The sequence below is a fragment of the Anser brachyrhynchus genome, assembly GCF_964034855.1.
Source record: "Anser brachyrhynchus genome assembly, chromosome: 11".
NCBI classification, from domain to species: domain Eukaryota; kingdom Metazoa; phylum Chordata; class Aves; order Anseriformes; family Anatidae; genus Anser; species Anser brachyrhynchus.
In genome coordinates this window covers 18294326-18310402 of record NC_137706.1, presented here as the reverse complement: position 1 = coordinate 18310402, position 16077 = coordinate 18294326, and the positions used below count along the sequence as shown (strand labels likewise).

The following is a 16077-nucleotide window of genomic DNA, read 5'->3' as shown; positions in this document are numbered from 1 at the left end:
CATGTTTCAGCGAAACCATCGGGAGTGAGGAGCGAGGAGCTGGGCACAACTCGGAGCTCACCTTATCCTATTGCTCTCTCTTCTACCCCCCCTTTTTCTTAAGTAGTAGATTCTAAGTTTTATGAAACATTTCAGTCTGCTTATTCTTAGTTCTGAGAAGATGGGAACAAAATGTTGAGGATGATTCACTTAAATATGTTTTCTTGCTTTAATTTGGTGTTTCTTGATGTGTGTGATATGTACGCAGTGGTGGTAGTGATGTCTATATGCAGCTGTGTCAAAATTAAGAAAGGCTGTGCTCCTCTGAAGCACTTGAGGAAAAACTCCAGGCCAAATTTTGGCTCCCTTGTAATACTGTGTGTGTTGTCAGTGACTTGGGAAGAGCCGGGCTGTTTTCTTTGTGTAGTTGTGCCGTGATAATAAAGGACAATGTTTTTCCCGGTGATCCGATTTTTAGAATTTTCCTCGTGCTCCGGGCTGCTGCTGGTGGGCGACCTTTTTTTAACGTTTCCTATAACGCGGATTGCTTTTAAAACCTGATACGGAGCCCGTCGTGGCTAGAATGCTCCAAATGTTTTCAAAGCTAGCTAGTTACAGCACAAACACACACAACTCTGTGCCTCCCAAAAATAGGCACCTGAAGTGCAGCACAGAGGACGAAATTGAGCCGCCGGGTTTGGGGCTGCCCTGCCGGGCTGTCTCCCCACACGGGCTGCGCTTGCATTCCTCCGGCCGGGGGCCCGGGCCTCTTTTGAAAGCAACCTTTCAGGCTCATGAAGCTGCATTGTGTAAACATCTTCAGCAATAATTTATTCTCTCGCAAGAGGCCAAACTTAATCCTCCCATCCCGGTTAGAGCTGCCTTCGATGCGAGCCTGAGCACCACATTTTGTGTCTTGCAACAGGCGTGACATCACATGAATAGCAACATAATGTGGTCAAATACCATTTTAAACAAATTGAAAAATCCTCCCCCGTGGGGCAGCTGCGTTGGGAATGTTCGTCCTTCATCTGTATGTTATCAGGGTAAATACCAAGCCTCGGTTTTGCTCCGATGTTTCTGTATGTGTAGAAAACACTGCTAATTTCAGTGCACCGATAATCCTCACCCCCCTTGTTTTTTTTCTTGGGGAAACAAGCAAACCCCATAAAAGCAAGGAGGGGAAGAATCTGTATTAAAATTGATCTGTATAGAAAATGAGTGGAGTTATTTTCTGTAATCCATGAAAATAGTTTGTTTTAAACAAATTTGTGACGTCCTTCAGGAGAAACATATGCCTTTATTTTTTTTCCCCTTTCCTATAGGAGCAGCGTTCTTCACTTCTGCTTTCTTAGGTTTTTGTAGCACAGCCTCAAAAGCTCCATGTTGTGTTTACTTCCTGCATACGCTCGCCTGAGCAAGGACACGGCACATCTTTGGGGTTTACCTCTGTCTCCAGCCCCGGGAGGTTGTTTACTGCTTTCTGCCTGGAATAACAGGCTGGTCCCGAGGATCCTCCCTGCGGAGCAGGGCTGGCTGCTGCCGGTGGCAGGATGCTGCCGGTGGGCACGGGATGCTGCAGGGCAGGCAGAGCCCCCGGCAGCACGAGGTCAGCCCGCATCTCCTCCTGGAGGGAATAAAACAGTGAGACCCTTTTCAGGAGCGAGGTGTGTTTAAGCCTACGTTTGGACGCTGCACCTCTTCTAAATTTGGGTTTCTCCTCGTTAATGCGGGAGCTGTTTTAATCGTTCTCTAGGGAAAAACCTGGGGTTGCTGGAGGGTGGGTTATTTTGGTGGTTTTTTTTCCACCTTTTAGAAGAGGCCAAGGTCTGTTTTGGAGGACAGGGAAGGCGGAGGAAAGGGTGGAGGGCAGCAGGGCAGGGTCTGCCCTTCTGAGCTCCTTTGTGCGGCTGCAAGCCCTTGGGAAGCCAAGTCCCTGCAGCTCTTTTCCCCGCTCGTGAAGGGGACGGGGTTGCCGTGGCCATGAGACACACGTGGTGCAGTGGTAGGAGGCGAGCAGCTTAGAGCTTCTTGCTCCTTGTCCCCGCACGAAGCTGCCCTTGGGGTTTTCCACCTAGGGGTGGCTGTCCCAACACCTGGGGAGCACGGTGCAGGACGCGGGGAGGCGTTGGGTTCAAAGAAGTGGTTTTCTGCCTCTTGGGGAGTGGAGCTGTGCATGGGAACAGGGACCCCTTGCCCGGCAGCCGCCCCGCTCCATGGCCGTGCTGGCTCGGCAGGGCCCTAGCTCATTACGTGCTCGTTGCGTGCTCACGTTTATTTCCCTGAGTGCCAGAGCTGCTTATAAACCAGCCTTTGTGACGAGGTTTACAGCCGTGATAGGGCCGACAGCGGGTCGGATTTGAGCGTCGCTGTGCCCATCAGGGAGGCTGTGGGGTTTCTGGTGTTGCTCGAGTGATGTACGGGTGGCAGAGCCCCGTGGGGCTGATGGTTCCCACTATTGCTTCCAGTCGCGGCAGCATGCGGAGCTCAGTCAGATCCTCTGCTTGCCTCCATGCGGGTCCTGGTGGAGAGAGAGCTTCAGAGAAGTTGCTGATAAATAGGAACAACTAGGAAAGATTTAGGCCAGAAAAAAAAAAAAAAACGTAAAACTACAAGTCCATCGGGGTATTGCAGTAAAAGCGTAATGGTCTTTGGGTACTAAGCTTAAAAATCCAGACACCCTAAGGAAATACAACGGAATTGAATTAGTTGCAGGAGTTAATTCATTTTTACTAACTCCTGCTATTAATCATTTAAATTATTTGAGGTGGAAATTATAATAGTTACTTTTTGGGGTATTTCAGGATACTCTCCCCTCCAGTAATTTGACCTAGTTTACCAGTGTTTAAATTCTACTCTCATTTTGAGCACATTCTTCCTATTACGAGCTTTGTCAAATCTTTCTGAATATTCTCCTGTCTGCTCCGTTCCAGGGTCAGATGGGATACACGTTATCTCCTGGCTAAAGAAAAGCAATGGTAAAAACAAGTACTAGTTCAGTCCCTTAGCAGAATGGATGCATCTGACCTGAAAAAAAAAAAAGGCTTGTATGCCCCCAAATCTACTTTTCCCTTCTCAAACAGCATCTGTTGGCCACGTTTTACTTGTTTCTCTTGTAAAGCCCTTGCTTTGCATCCTTAGAGCATTCAAGTTACAAAAGCCTACAGCTAGCTACCTTTCTGCCTACCTGTGCTGAAACAAGATGGTTTAAATATTTCCCTTTTTTCCATTTTACACTTCTAGTAGTCTTCTGTTTTGAAGAAGAACTTCATAACCAGCTTTTGCCTGTCAAAAAAGTGTTTTGTGAAACTTCTTGGCAATTTCTGCAGGAATTATTTGTTCTATATAAATTTCATGGTGCTGTGTAAATGATGCACGTGCTCCGGGGAAGCAGAATATTCTGGAGGCGATGTGTGCGTGGAGGAACCTTGCTTTGTTGTGATAGCACGCATCTCTAGGACAGATGTACTCGACTAATTTTCCTGAATTCAATGCAAATTAGTACTCATGGATAGTGCAGGGTGGCAGCTTACTAGCGGCTTTTGTGTTTTTCTGTGAAAAATGACATGTGCTGCTTTCAGCGGCAGTCAGAACATGCAGTTACTTGGTGTGTTTATCAACGAGCAAAACTGACAGGTCTTAAATGGAAGCTGACGAACAACATTAGTGCTCATCCCTTTGACTTGTGCTCTAATATGTTTTGTTGCAGTCCTCTTCAAATGTTCGGAGTGTTGTGGATCTGATAAAAGCAATGTAAGGAGTTAGGGTAAACTTGTAGAAAGTTAGGGTCTGTACGGCTAGGGTAGCAATTAGCATCTCTGCTTGGTGAATTCTTAGTATTAAATCTTCGTATTTAGAAACTTAGTATTAAATCTTTGAGGTTAATCTAGTGATTTTGTTTGTTTCTCACAACTCTGTTTTGAGTGAAAATTACAGGTGTGTCATTTTCTTTTAAAAGGAAGTAAAAAAAGGCTTTCATGTACTGTGTGGTGCCCGTACCTAAAGTACCAGGTCTTTGCATTGATTGTGGAGAGAGACCAGCAATGTTTGTCTTGGATCCTAGCTCTGGCTTCCCAAATCATCAGTAACTGTTCTTCAGAAACTCATTTCTCCATTCTCATCCCCCCACGCTTTGTAAAGGTAGACAAAGCATTTCTACTCCGAGCGATCATCCTAATCATCATGTGTTCAAAAACAATATATATATATATATATATATTTTACTTTTGAGGTGTCATGAATTAAGTACTGCTTCGAAAAAAGGTTTTGGCCTGTTGGTGAGTTTATACCAGTTTAATAAGATTTCCTTTGGACTTGTCCAGAATATATGGTATTTAGATAAATGAAACACCTAGTGGCATCCTTTTTGTTATAGTAAATCTATCTTCTACCGTGTGTGCCAGCACAGTTTTCACAGCACTCCAAACATGGATGAAGGTGAGTTGCTGAAAAGCCTTTAAATGCAAGTGTATGCTATTGTCTGCTCTCCTTTCTATAAAAATTTTATCCTCAAACCGTACAACTCAAGGTTACACGGTGTAAAATAGAGCACAACACCGGTATGAAAATCTCCTTGCTGTGTGTGCTCCCTGCCCTGCGTCTGGTTCCCGGCGGCCGCCCCGCTGGCGCTGGTGTTTTGGGCTCTCGGCGGCAGTGGCTTCTGGCCTTCCAGGTTAAATTCAGCAGGCTTGGGTTTTGTGAGCAGGAGTTAGGCATCCCTTTAGAAATGAGTCCTGTCTGCGAAGGATCCGGGCTGTCACCTCTGTCTTCAAGGCTGTCACTTCCTCACTGCGTCAGTCAGGGTAAGGTCACGTCCCTCCTGCAGTTCGTGTTTGCATTTCTCGTTGATGAGACAACCCAAGTACAACAAACACAGGCTGTGGAAGTTCTGGAACATCTTCCATCCCGTCTCCTTTGGTCTGCTAGCCCAGAGCAGGAGGCCGCGTGCCTGGTGCTCTGGCATCACCTGCGTGGCTCGCACCGACCTGGGCTGGCTGATGGGCTCTGCTCGGGTGTTTGAAAGAGCAGAACAGAAGCCATAAAGTCCCTCAGTTGCAACATCAGCTGTGAAATCACTGGCATGAATTATTATTCAGTGTGTTTAAAACAAGATTGCATCTAAAGCCCCCTGGATTTGCTACCTGAGTTTCCAGAGGCGCTGGGTATCTCCCCCCCGGTGGAAGAGAAGCGGCAGCTGCGACGCGGTGCGTGCTGGACGGCCTTTGCAGCAAACGCAAACAGGGTGGGGAGGCAAGGGCTGGGTAGGGTCGGGCTGATCTGCAGCACTTACTGTAAGGAGCTTAAAAAAAAAAAAAAAGGAATAATCTTAGAGTGGCTGTAAATTGCAGGAATTCAGGATATCTCACTTGTGGCTATACCGAAATGTATTGCAGCTCTTCTTTTTATATCCTTTTGTCCTTTGAAATGCCTTACTGTTAGGGTTGGGCTCATATTTATTTATTTCTTCCTCTCGGCAGCTGCAGTGCTCAGACTAGTGGGCTGAGATGCTAACAATGCAGCGCCTGCTGCCAAGAAAAGGAGGTATTTGAATTCATTTTCACTTTCTTATTCTGAATAAAAAAAACAAATAACCCCCCTGTGGTCCCACTGAGTCCTCCCTCCCCTGAAATGTAAATGCATGTGCTGATAGGAGTTCTTGCTGGTGGGGTGTTACATACACCAGCTTACCTGGCAGATAGGAGTGTCTGTGTTCTGGAGGACAAAGCAGTCTTACAGTAATTCACAGTAGCCATGTGAAAATTAATAATTAAAACCAAAATACAGGCATTAGGTTGAATAGCGGTTATTTAACTGATTATAAATCGGATGCTTCGTGTTTTCTTTTCTCAATGTTTTTATTTGTTGCCAAGTTTGTTCATGCTGATACGATCTTTATGAGGATTTTTCGCACTTTAACTCATTTTGAGGATGCAGGCAAGTCAGACGAATTAGAGGATTGCGGGAGGTTGCTGCGACTGCGGCCCTCGAGGTGCGGAGCTGTGTGGTGCTGTGACCCCGCGCTGCTGTGGGGAGCCGAGGGTGTGCTCGGGGAGTGGAGCTGCGCGGCTCCGGCCCTGGCACAGGGAATTGTACCACGGGGAAAGAAACAGGATCGTGACCTTGCTGAACGTGGGGGCATGGGATGCCCTGGCTGGGTTATAAAGGCAGCAGTTTAACTAAAGGGACGTTATCTATTTGGGGGAATCTGAGAAACCCAGGCTTTGAAATGTCTTTGAAACGTCATTCCTTATTTATATTGCAATATGTTGTTTAAAGCAGATATCAGAAATAATCTTGATGCCGTGACATTTCTTTTTGTCTGCTCGGTTTTTAATAAGCCTCTCATTATGATTCAGAGCACTACACAGAAACCCACTCTGCCATCTTTTTTTAATATATTAAACGATCAGAAATGTGTGTCTTTTGTGGTGAAACCCCATTGCCTCGGTATGAGGAGTGCGCAGTGTGCATGTGTCTTTGTTTAATTCAGCATGTTTTCCTCTTTCAGTACTAGAAATAGGACAGCTTAGTGCTTCGGTTACCACTGCAGCAAGGCGGTGCCTTTCGGCGAGCTCGCAGGGTGTCAGAAGCTGCAGACGAGGCACGCCGAGCACCTCGCAGGTACGCATTGAGCATCTTCCAGGCACACGAAGCCTGTTGGCTTTTTACCAGCACCTCTCGCAGCCTGGTGCGTCTTGAGGAAATGATACCCAAGGAAGCGAGTTTCTGCAGTGTCGAACTGGCCCTCTGTTGTGTGTGATTCGCGGTTATTTTTTCCTTCCTCCTGAAACATCAGTGTAAAGGATCAGAGGGGTAAAGGAAAAAAAAAATCTGCTGGTACTTGTTTAGAAATATCAAATAACCTCCAGTGTGGGATTTTTATCTCTTTGTGGTAAGAGAGGCAGAGAAAAGACACTTGAAAGCCTACGGCAGCGTAGCCTGTAGGAGCTTTACAAATTGATTCAGATGTTCCATTCAGAACAGAGATTTGATACAGGGTAATGAAATCAAATAGCTTAAAATAATCTTTTATTGATTTTTATGGAGAGAAATCTATACCTGCAGAATCAAACTGAGGCTATGGTAAGAGCTGCCGTTCAATTTTGCTTTGTTTTGTTCATGCATGCTTCTAAAAGCGCATTTTTTCCGTGCCTTGAATGGCTGCCTCTGCTTCCCTTTAATTTTACCCAAGTCTGCAGTTGAGAAATGCAAGCTGAAATGTTAGCAGCATAAAAACATACTGTTAATATACTTGGGTACGTGCGCGCAGTTCTGGAAAGATGATTGCTACGAGGATGTGCCGTGCTGCCTGGCTTTTGTGTGGTGGGGGGCGGTGGCCAGGGCCCTGCCCGCGATGGAGCGGGTCCCGGGGGCCGTGGGTGCAGCGGGACCAGGGGCGCAGCGGGGCCATGCCTCGTGCCTCGTGATGCTGCTCCAGGCTCATAAACACACGTCACGCGGCTGCGCGGCCCTGCAGAGCGGCGGCGGGCAGGGATAGACAGCGGGAGCATTACCCTGATTGGATTTCCCTGCCGTGCTGGTGCTGATTTGAATGTTTGGGAACGAGTGGTGAACGAAACGATAGAAGGCGGCTCTTTTTTTTCTTCTCTTCTTTTTTCTTTTTTCTTTTTTTTTCTTTTTCCTTTTTTTTTTTCTTTTTTCAGCTGCTGGATTTAGGATGCACAAAGGGTCACTGAACCTATACAGAAAGTTCTTTAAACGCATCTGCCTGCGTTGCAGTCTGCTTTTCTTCCTTGGCAAAAATATGTTAGCAGGAGCAAGCACTGCACACTTACTGCCATGGAAGAGAATATATAGGTACAGATAGAACGATGGAAGTACATGAGATTTTATAAAACCTAGTTCAGTATTTTTTTTTTTAATATAACCAGTGGAGGTTTTTATTAAAAATGCGTTTTGGGGCTGGCTGGTGCATTGTTCCTTACCCCCATGGTGTATCCCATGGAAGCCGCAGCACTCTGGATGGGAGATTGTTTGGAAGAGCCTGCCAGCCCTTTATTGTGAATGATTAGACTTCAAAAGCATTTAGCTCTAAATGTAATTATAGCTCAATTTCTCTTGTGTTGAGTCTTTTGATTTACGGTGCGCACATTATAAATGAGTAGGGTACTGCCCGTAAAACAATATATGCTGCAGTACTTCACTAAGGACATAACTTAGACTGTGAGATCAGGCATCCAGCTGAATACTTCTTAGTTGTACTCTTCATCTTCAGATATTAGAGCTCAGCAATCCTTTAGTTTGCTGGATGTGTGTCAACACTGCTAATTTATCGCGCTAGCTGTGATCTAAACCAGCAGAAGCTTGATGAGCGGCATGAACTTTGTAGCTTCTGGTTATTGGTAGGGTTGCCAGTAGGGCTGCATCGACATTTGGGAGGTACCAAGTTCGTGGTAATACTTTCTTAGTGGTTTGCAGGAATGACTGATGAGATAATATTTTTGGAGTCTGAGGGAGGAGGCTTGAGAAGTTAAGTGCTACAGGCAGAGGCTGCAGAGGATAATTTGACCAAAGGGGGGCAGGAAAAAAACTGATGGTACGGCGAAGAGGGTGCTGTCCGCATCTGTCTGGTGAAGAGAGATGCGAGCAAAGCTATACGCTGCCGTGCTGCAAGAGAGAGGAAGTCTGAGGGAATGAGAAACTGGCCAAGGGGCTTGTGGACTTGTAGAGTTTCTTTTAAGTTTAGTTTGGCAGATTTCAAACTACGTTTAAACAGATTTTGGTTTCCAGAGACATTGCTATTAAGTTCTTTGTGCTGAGCCTTTTTTTTTTTTTTTTTTCTGTTAGCTATTATACTGAGAACCACAAAATGCTCTAAATCATCTTTCCTCAGAGGTACTTAACGCACAGGAACACATTGACCTGGTAATGTCATTCTCTGAATGATAATTTTTTAAGCCAGATACATTTCTTAATCTTAAAAAAGACAGTTTGGAAAAATCTCCCCAGTTGGGATTCAGACACTATGGATTGTGATCCGGGCTGTGCAGCCATGGCAGGTCACGTCGTGTTCAGGTTCCCTGGTCGTGCCGTGGGTGAGGTCCTGTCGCTGCCCCAGCACGGTGTTGAGGCAGGAGGCACACAGCTCCACCGCCTAACCGCGTGGCTGTCGGCGGCCACGGAAATCCGGCAGCGATTGATGCTGGCTGCATAGCAGATACTGTATGTTGATCAGCGGAGTTAGGTGACAGTCAGAGGTAAAAAGCTGAGACTGAGAGTGTAGGAGATGTGTGCCTCAAAGTGGCTGGGCTAGACCCACCGCACACCACCTCTCTTCAGCGAGCATGAAAAACACAATTCGATTAACCTTGCTTCTCTCAGGTGCTAGATTTGGCAGCGATATCTTTTCTTAAAATCAGTTCTAGGCATGATGGAAGGATACTCAGCTGTGTAAGCATTTAGGATCGCCCAAGTGGCATCATCTGCATCTGTGATTGAAAAATAAGAATAAAAAGAGGACACAGCAAAGGAAACAGTAGCTGTTTTTATTTAAAAAACAAACTAACTAAAAATTTGTAAGGCCATTTGGCTTACAACTTTTTTGAGGGTTGTTTGTTTGTTTTAAAACAAGGAGCCCTTGAGTCAAAATACCAAAGATAGAAACTTTTGGAAAAGCTTCCTTGTCTATGTTTTCCTAAAGGAATCTTCAAACTGTTTGACATCCTTTGCACTAATGCGGTTTATAATACTCCTTCCAAGCTAAATCTTGCAGTTAAGTGACCCTGTGCTGACAGGTATGCATCTATCATGTACCTTGGTTAGGTCGCTGGGTCAGTACTGTTTGGTCTGAGAAGCCTCGCTTATTTCCATGTGAAGTCTGATATTACAGAGATATTTTAAATTTCAGACTAGGTCCGTTGTTAGAGTGGAAATATTTATTTCTTTGTGGTTACTGATGTATCCACTGATTTTTTTTCTTTTTTTTTTTTCCTTTTGCAAATATCCCCAAAAAGGCTGATTTCTATACATTCACTTTTTAAAAAGGTATCTGGCTTCTGCCTTGTCTTTTCTCTGTTATGTGCTAACAGCCAGGCAAGTAAATGTTTGAACGCCAGGTCATCTGAATAGCCTTGTGTAATCCTGTACTGAAGTCTGTGTTTCAGGGCTTGTTACGTTTTTAAAGGAAGTCACTGTGGTCATGTAGGGTCAGGCGCTTTTGTATATCAAGACAATCAGTTTCTTCTATTTCTAAATCTTTTGCTGTAACCTTGAGTAACTCGCCATCTTGTACTACATCTATTTTCTCCCACTTAAAACGGACATAAAAACGACCACTTGATTAGATTTCATGCTTTGTAAAGCGTTCTGAGAACTGCTGGTTAAAAAGCACTGTATGAACGTGAAGTATATATTTTTCTGTTATTAAGCCTTCATGAAGTTTAATTTGTAGGAACCAAGGCCAAGAAGCTGATGGGAGTAGGAGGAGCAAGCTCTTTAAAACCTGGAAAAGGGAGGCAGAAGGTTTGTCAAATGAACTGTTGGTTGAAAAGAACTTCCCAGGAACGGTCTGAATGGATTAAAAGTTTTCTTTGTGGAGAGGGACATGATGTGGGGAGGAGGGAGGAACTAGTCATTTTGGAGATCCTCTTATAGCAGCTAATCCTCCAGCGCCAGTGTGGCCACCGGCAGATACTGCATCCTTTGGGATGATCTCTGAGGAGCTGCTTTACTTTCTGTCATCACTTTAACAAGCCATGGTGAGTAAATACAGTGCATCAAACGAATCTGAGACATATTTAAGCTGAAGTACATATTAAGGGTAGTAGCTAAGCCAACCCTTTTACTTTTTCCCCATGTCATTTCTAATTCTTAAAAACAAACCATAAAAAACCCTTGAACTTTGTGCAAAAATCTGGTGCTCTGTAATTTGCAATTTAAATGATACTTCTCCATACTTGACTGCAGACAAAATGAGCTCTTCTGTTCCCATCCAGTTTAATGCTTTTAGTTTTGAAGGGGGGACAAATCCTAGAATAATGATTATTTTTCGTCTTCTCTGTTTCTTGTTTCTTAGCCATCAACAAGCAGGATCTGCCATAATTTGGTAGTTCCCTTTTGTTGTTTTTCATTGAAGGCTCAGACCTGCTAATTTGGATTTACATGTTTTATAATCAGTGTGTTTTTCAAATAATATTTGGAGGCTAATGTTTGTGTAATTATAGAAAACTTTTTTATAAATGTGTATGGAAGTTTATGTTCACATAACTGCAGAGGAGGCAAGGCCTTCAATGGCTGGAATAGAGACAGATCCATTTGTTGCTTCATTTTGCAGTCATACACATTGGGAGAGCAATGTCATTTCTAATGATGGAATTGGAAAGCATTTCTCAAATTGAGTGTGCTCTGATGGCAGCGTTACATGGTCCCAGTATGGCTGGCCAAAACCAGTCCCCGAGCTCCTTTTATAGTCACAAGTATCTGGAACCGAGGTGACAGATAACTCTTTGTCACAGCATTTCTCAGCGTCAACACTAGATGCTGCTGGGGATGACACGATATTGATAACTCTGGAATAGCCAGAAATACTTTGTTCTCAGTCCACTTTGTATAGTGTAAGCGTAGACCTGGAGAACTTGGTGACCTGCATGGCTGACAGGTTCAAAACATCAGTAAGTAGAAGGAAAACGATGCACTTTTGAATAGTAAAAAGGCAGCACACCATGTGGACTCCTGAAAATGAGAACAGCAGTGCTTTCACCCATTTAACCTCTACAGCCAAATGTATCTGCAGTTACTGGCTCACGATGACCCATAGCTGGAAGAAAATGTAATTGTAATCTTGTTTACTGCAGCATCCCTGAGAAATTAAACTTAGAATTCAATAAATTAGCCTTTTCTCTATAGGTGTTTGTAGGTGTCCTATAAACCTAATACTTTCTAGGGCAAATGGAGTTGTGTGAAATCTTTACAGCCTGTCTGAAGTATCTGCATGAAATTATAAATGATTTTGTTGCTGAATTGCATAGTTTGTTTTGGGAAAGGTAAGATGTTTCTGCTTCTATACCTCATACTAATCCTCTTCAAAATAAATGAAATGCACAGTGGAATTTTAACTTTAAAAGAGTTTTAAAAACTCTAGTAAGGTGTCAGTTAAATTGTAGAAGGATTTGTGTTTTAGTTGCTGCAACGTAGCCCTATTTAATGGAGTGTGTACTGTGTGGAACCTGTGGTTTTAAAAAAAAAAATCAAAAGATAAGCTTTGCTGTATTTAGTTTTTCAGACCTCTTTCCTTAAAAAAGAAGTTTCTCCATAATTCTGATTTTTAAAAAAATCCATATTTAAATCACTCTCTCTAAGTGAGGTGAATTTCAGCTTCTTGGAATGAATTTAGATCGCTTTTCTTCTTGAAATGTAAGAAGAATTCTTAATAGCTTTTTGGGGGTTTGTCTCATGTTACAGATACGCACAGTCATGGAAAAGAAACCAGCAGCATTACTGTGTAGATGGTGAGAAGCACAGATTGCCTTTACCTTTTGAATGTCTGACTCACCAGAGTTGTCTGTCAATCTTGACTGCTTTATTGTAAGGGGGGAAAAAAAGAAGTTGAATAAACTGGAAATAATTACTAAAGTAATGCTGATTGCGGGTGCGCAGAGCAGCTTTGCAGCCTACCTACAGCAGCGACAGAGATGCTGGGATGAAAGGGCAGGAGGGAAGAGGGGTGCTGCCCCTGGGTGCCTGTGCTGAGCTCCGGCTCGGGCGGCTCAGCGAGCCTGGGCCCTCCTTAGGCTGATGACTTCAGCCCCAGCGCTTGGTTTCAGGTTGGCTTAATTGTTTGCAAAACACGTTTGGGGGTTCTCCCCATGCTGGTACTTGTTCTGAGCACATAGAAAATGCAAACAAACCAGACACTGGGCTCTGTGTGGGTTTATGGTGATGTTTCTTTACGAGTTCCTGTGTCTGGAAGTGTGATGTGTTAGGCTGCTCTGCTCAGCTATTAAAACAGCATTTGTTTGCACTTAACCAAAATACATTTTTGTTGACTTAGGCCGTCTTTTGTTTTTGAAATCTAGTTCTGCTTTATACGATGATTTTTGTGATTTCTCTCTCTCTCAGCTAGGACAAATACAAAGGACAAATGTATTTTGCTGGAGGAAAACTTTAACAGTTCAGTTAGACGTATTTGACCACACTGGCCACTGCTTTCCTGGTGATACTTTTGGTTAGTAGGAATGGAGGCTTAATCTTTTTAAGCACAGTCCAGATCTTACCACATTTTGGTGTGTGGAAAATGTAGATTCCCAGATAAATTATCCTGAACTTGAATATGGTCTGACTGCTCAACACTTTGGGGTTTTTGTGGAAATCACCTCAGTCTCCACGTGGAGGCTAGAACACGAAACAATTGCACAGAAAGAGAAATATTTCTTTGCTTCCTTTCCCCTTTGGTGCTGGGCAGGTAGTCTGTCTGCCTTCTCTTAGTGCTTGGTGTGGTGACTACTGTTGGGAGCTCTCTTCTGACTGCAAAACCGAATAGAAAGAGCTGTGGGTTTGTCAATTTTTGTGATTTATTATAGCTCAAATAACCATAATGAATCTAACTCCTTGAGAGTTGGACCCAAACTCAGCCACCAGAACCTATTTTGAATTTGAAAAATCTTCCGTCTTTTGTCTGTCACTAGTGGGGGTTCCTCACAGCTCCGTTTTAGGACCAGTTCTCTTCAGTGTTTTCATAAATGACTTGTATGCACAACTTGAAGGCATAATGAGTAAGTTTGCCAATGTTAATAAATCGGGAGGAGCCATTGACTCCCTTGAGGGTAGAGAGGCCTTGCAGAGAGATCTTGACGAATTAGAGGGTTGGGCAATCACCAACTGCATGAAGTTTAACAAGAGTAAGTGCTGGGGCTACCCTGGGGGGGGCGAGAGAGGGTGGGGAACAGTCCTGTGGAAAGGAATCTGGGGGTTTTGGTCAACAGCAAGTTGAAAATGAGTCAGCAGCGTGCCCTGGCAGCCGAAAGGGCCAGTTGTGTCATGGGGTGCATGAGGTATGGCATGGCTAGCCGGTTCAGGGAAGCGATTGCTCTACTTTGCCCTGGTGCGGCCTCACCATGAGTGCCACGTGCAGTTTGGGGCACCACAATGTAAGAAAGGCATAAAACTATTAGGGAGTGTCCAAAGGAGGACTGCAAAGATGGTGAAGGGCCTAGAGGGCAAGACGTATGAGGAGTAGTTCAAGTCCCTTGGTTTGTTCAGCCCAGAGCAGAGCAGGCCGAGGGGAGGCCTCATGGCGGCCTGCAGCTCCCTCACGAGGGGAGCGGAAGGGCAGGCGCTGAGCTCTGCTCTCTGGGGACAGCGACAGGACCTGAGGGAACAGCATGGAGCTGGGACAGGGGAAGGTCAGGAAAAGGTTCTGCACCCAGCAGGCCCTGGAATAGGCGCCCAGGGAAGTGGTCATGGCCCCAAGCCTGCTTGAGTTCAAGAGGTGTTTGGCCAGCGTTCTCAGACAGGGTTTGATTTTTGGGTGGTCCTCTGTGGAGCCAGGAGTTGGACTTGGTGATCCTTGGGGGTCACTTCCAACTCGAGGTACTCTATGATTCTGTGATTTGTAGGAACATTTATTTATATCAGATATGCAATATAAATGTGTATAGTACACGACACAGATCTGCAAATCAGAAATAATTTCAATGCCCCACAGGTGCATGGCACGTGTTAAAAATCTGTGGATTCTGAGGTACTTTTAGCATGGTAAAGGCTGACACTCCTCTCTAGGATTTCTGAACCGGTGAGTTGGTTTTGGTTAAAAGATGATGATGATGATACATGGTTGCATGATTCTTGGACAGATCTTGAAACATCCGTATGGATTATATTCCTATGGATTGCGAGTGCCACCCAGCCCTCATTTCTATGAAATCTTTTTTTCTTACTGTACTGCATTTCGGTACCTGGTTCAGTCTCTTCTCCTCCGCCCCTCTGGGTTTTGGAGTGTGCCAGTGTTACTGCGCCTAGGGTAGTCTCTGGAGGATTTTGGATCAAGTTCTAGCTTTTGTTTCCTCCCACTTTTGAGAGGGCAGTGAACAGTCTGTTGGACTTCATGTCAGTGGCGTGGATTTGCTGGGTACTTGAGGTGTGTCTGTAATGTTGAGGGAGCCACTCAGCTGAGCGCCGAAGTGTTTCTGCTCGCAGTCAAACCAAGGCAACAAGGTAAGTGTGCAGCTGCAAGGGCGGGCTGTGACTGGGTTTGTGCTGCAGATGATGTATCAGTAGCATTGATACACAATCCGGTGCCAGTTAGGCATGTAATTGCACAGAAATGGCCTCTAATACCAGTTTCAAGAAGAGCTGCCAAAACCACAGAGCTCAAGGCCTCTCCCTCTGAGTTCGGCCAATACTGGAACGAAACAGCCCCCAGTTTGTTCCTCCGGGACACAGGCCTGCCTTGTTAGGAAATCGGTGAAGTTTGGGAACCCACAATACCTCACATAGCTCTGTGTACAGTAACGGAGAGTGGAAATAGGGCCATAGGCATGAGCAACCAGACGAGTTATAAATATAGACTACTCTCTCAATTCCAGTTTCGTTAGTCATGGGAGGACAGTGAGAGTTTTATAAACTTATAAGGAATATACAAACAGTTCTGAATTTAAAATAACTCTGTATAATTTTTTTAGTGTGTGAAAAGAATATTCTTTTTTGAGCCCATCCATGTAAGTATCTGCTATACGCAGTGTGTAAGGATCTGTGTATTTATATGTTCATGTGAATGTGACTTGAGACTACAAAAAAAGGTACAAGAGTGGAAAAGTGTAGCTCAGATGTGCCAAACTCTAGCTGAAACATAGTGGGAAGCAACGTGCTTCCCACTTTTTGCCAGTATCAAAAACATGAATTGTGCTTTTTTTTTTTTTTTTTTTAATATATGTATGTATTTATATATCTATGCCTTCTCTGGCTTCATTGCAGCCAGGGCAGCATCGCTGAGCTGGCTTTGCTGCAGCCCAGACTCCCTGTCACATACTGCGATACCGCTCACCTTGACTGTCCTTTGTATAAATAAATAAACAAAACTGTCTGGTAGTCCCTAATCTGATCACAAATCTGTACTGCAGGAAAGGATTTAGAAAGTCAGAG

At 44.4% G+C, this 16077-nt stretch overlaps 1 protein-coding gene across 3 annotated transcripts in view; it reads left to right on the top strand.

The window, feature by feature from the left end:
* IGF1R (insulin like growth factor 1 receptor) overlaps window positions 1-16077 on the top strand; it is a 180739-nt gene that overhangs the window by 105904 nt on the left and 58758 nt on the right. The window lies entirely within an intron of this gene.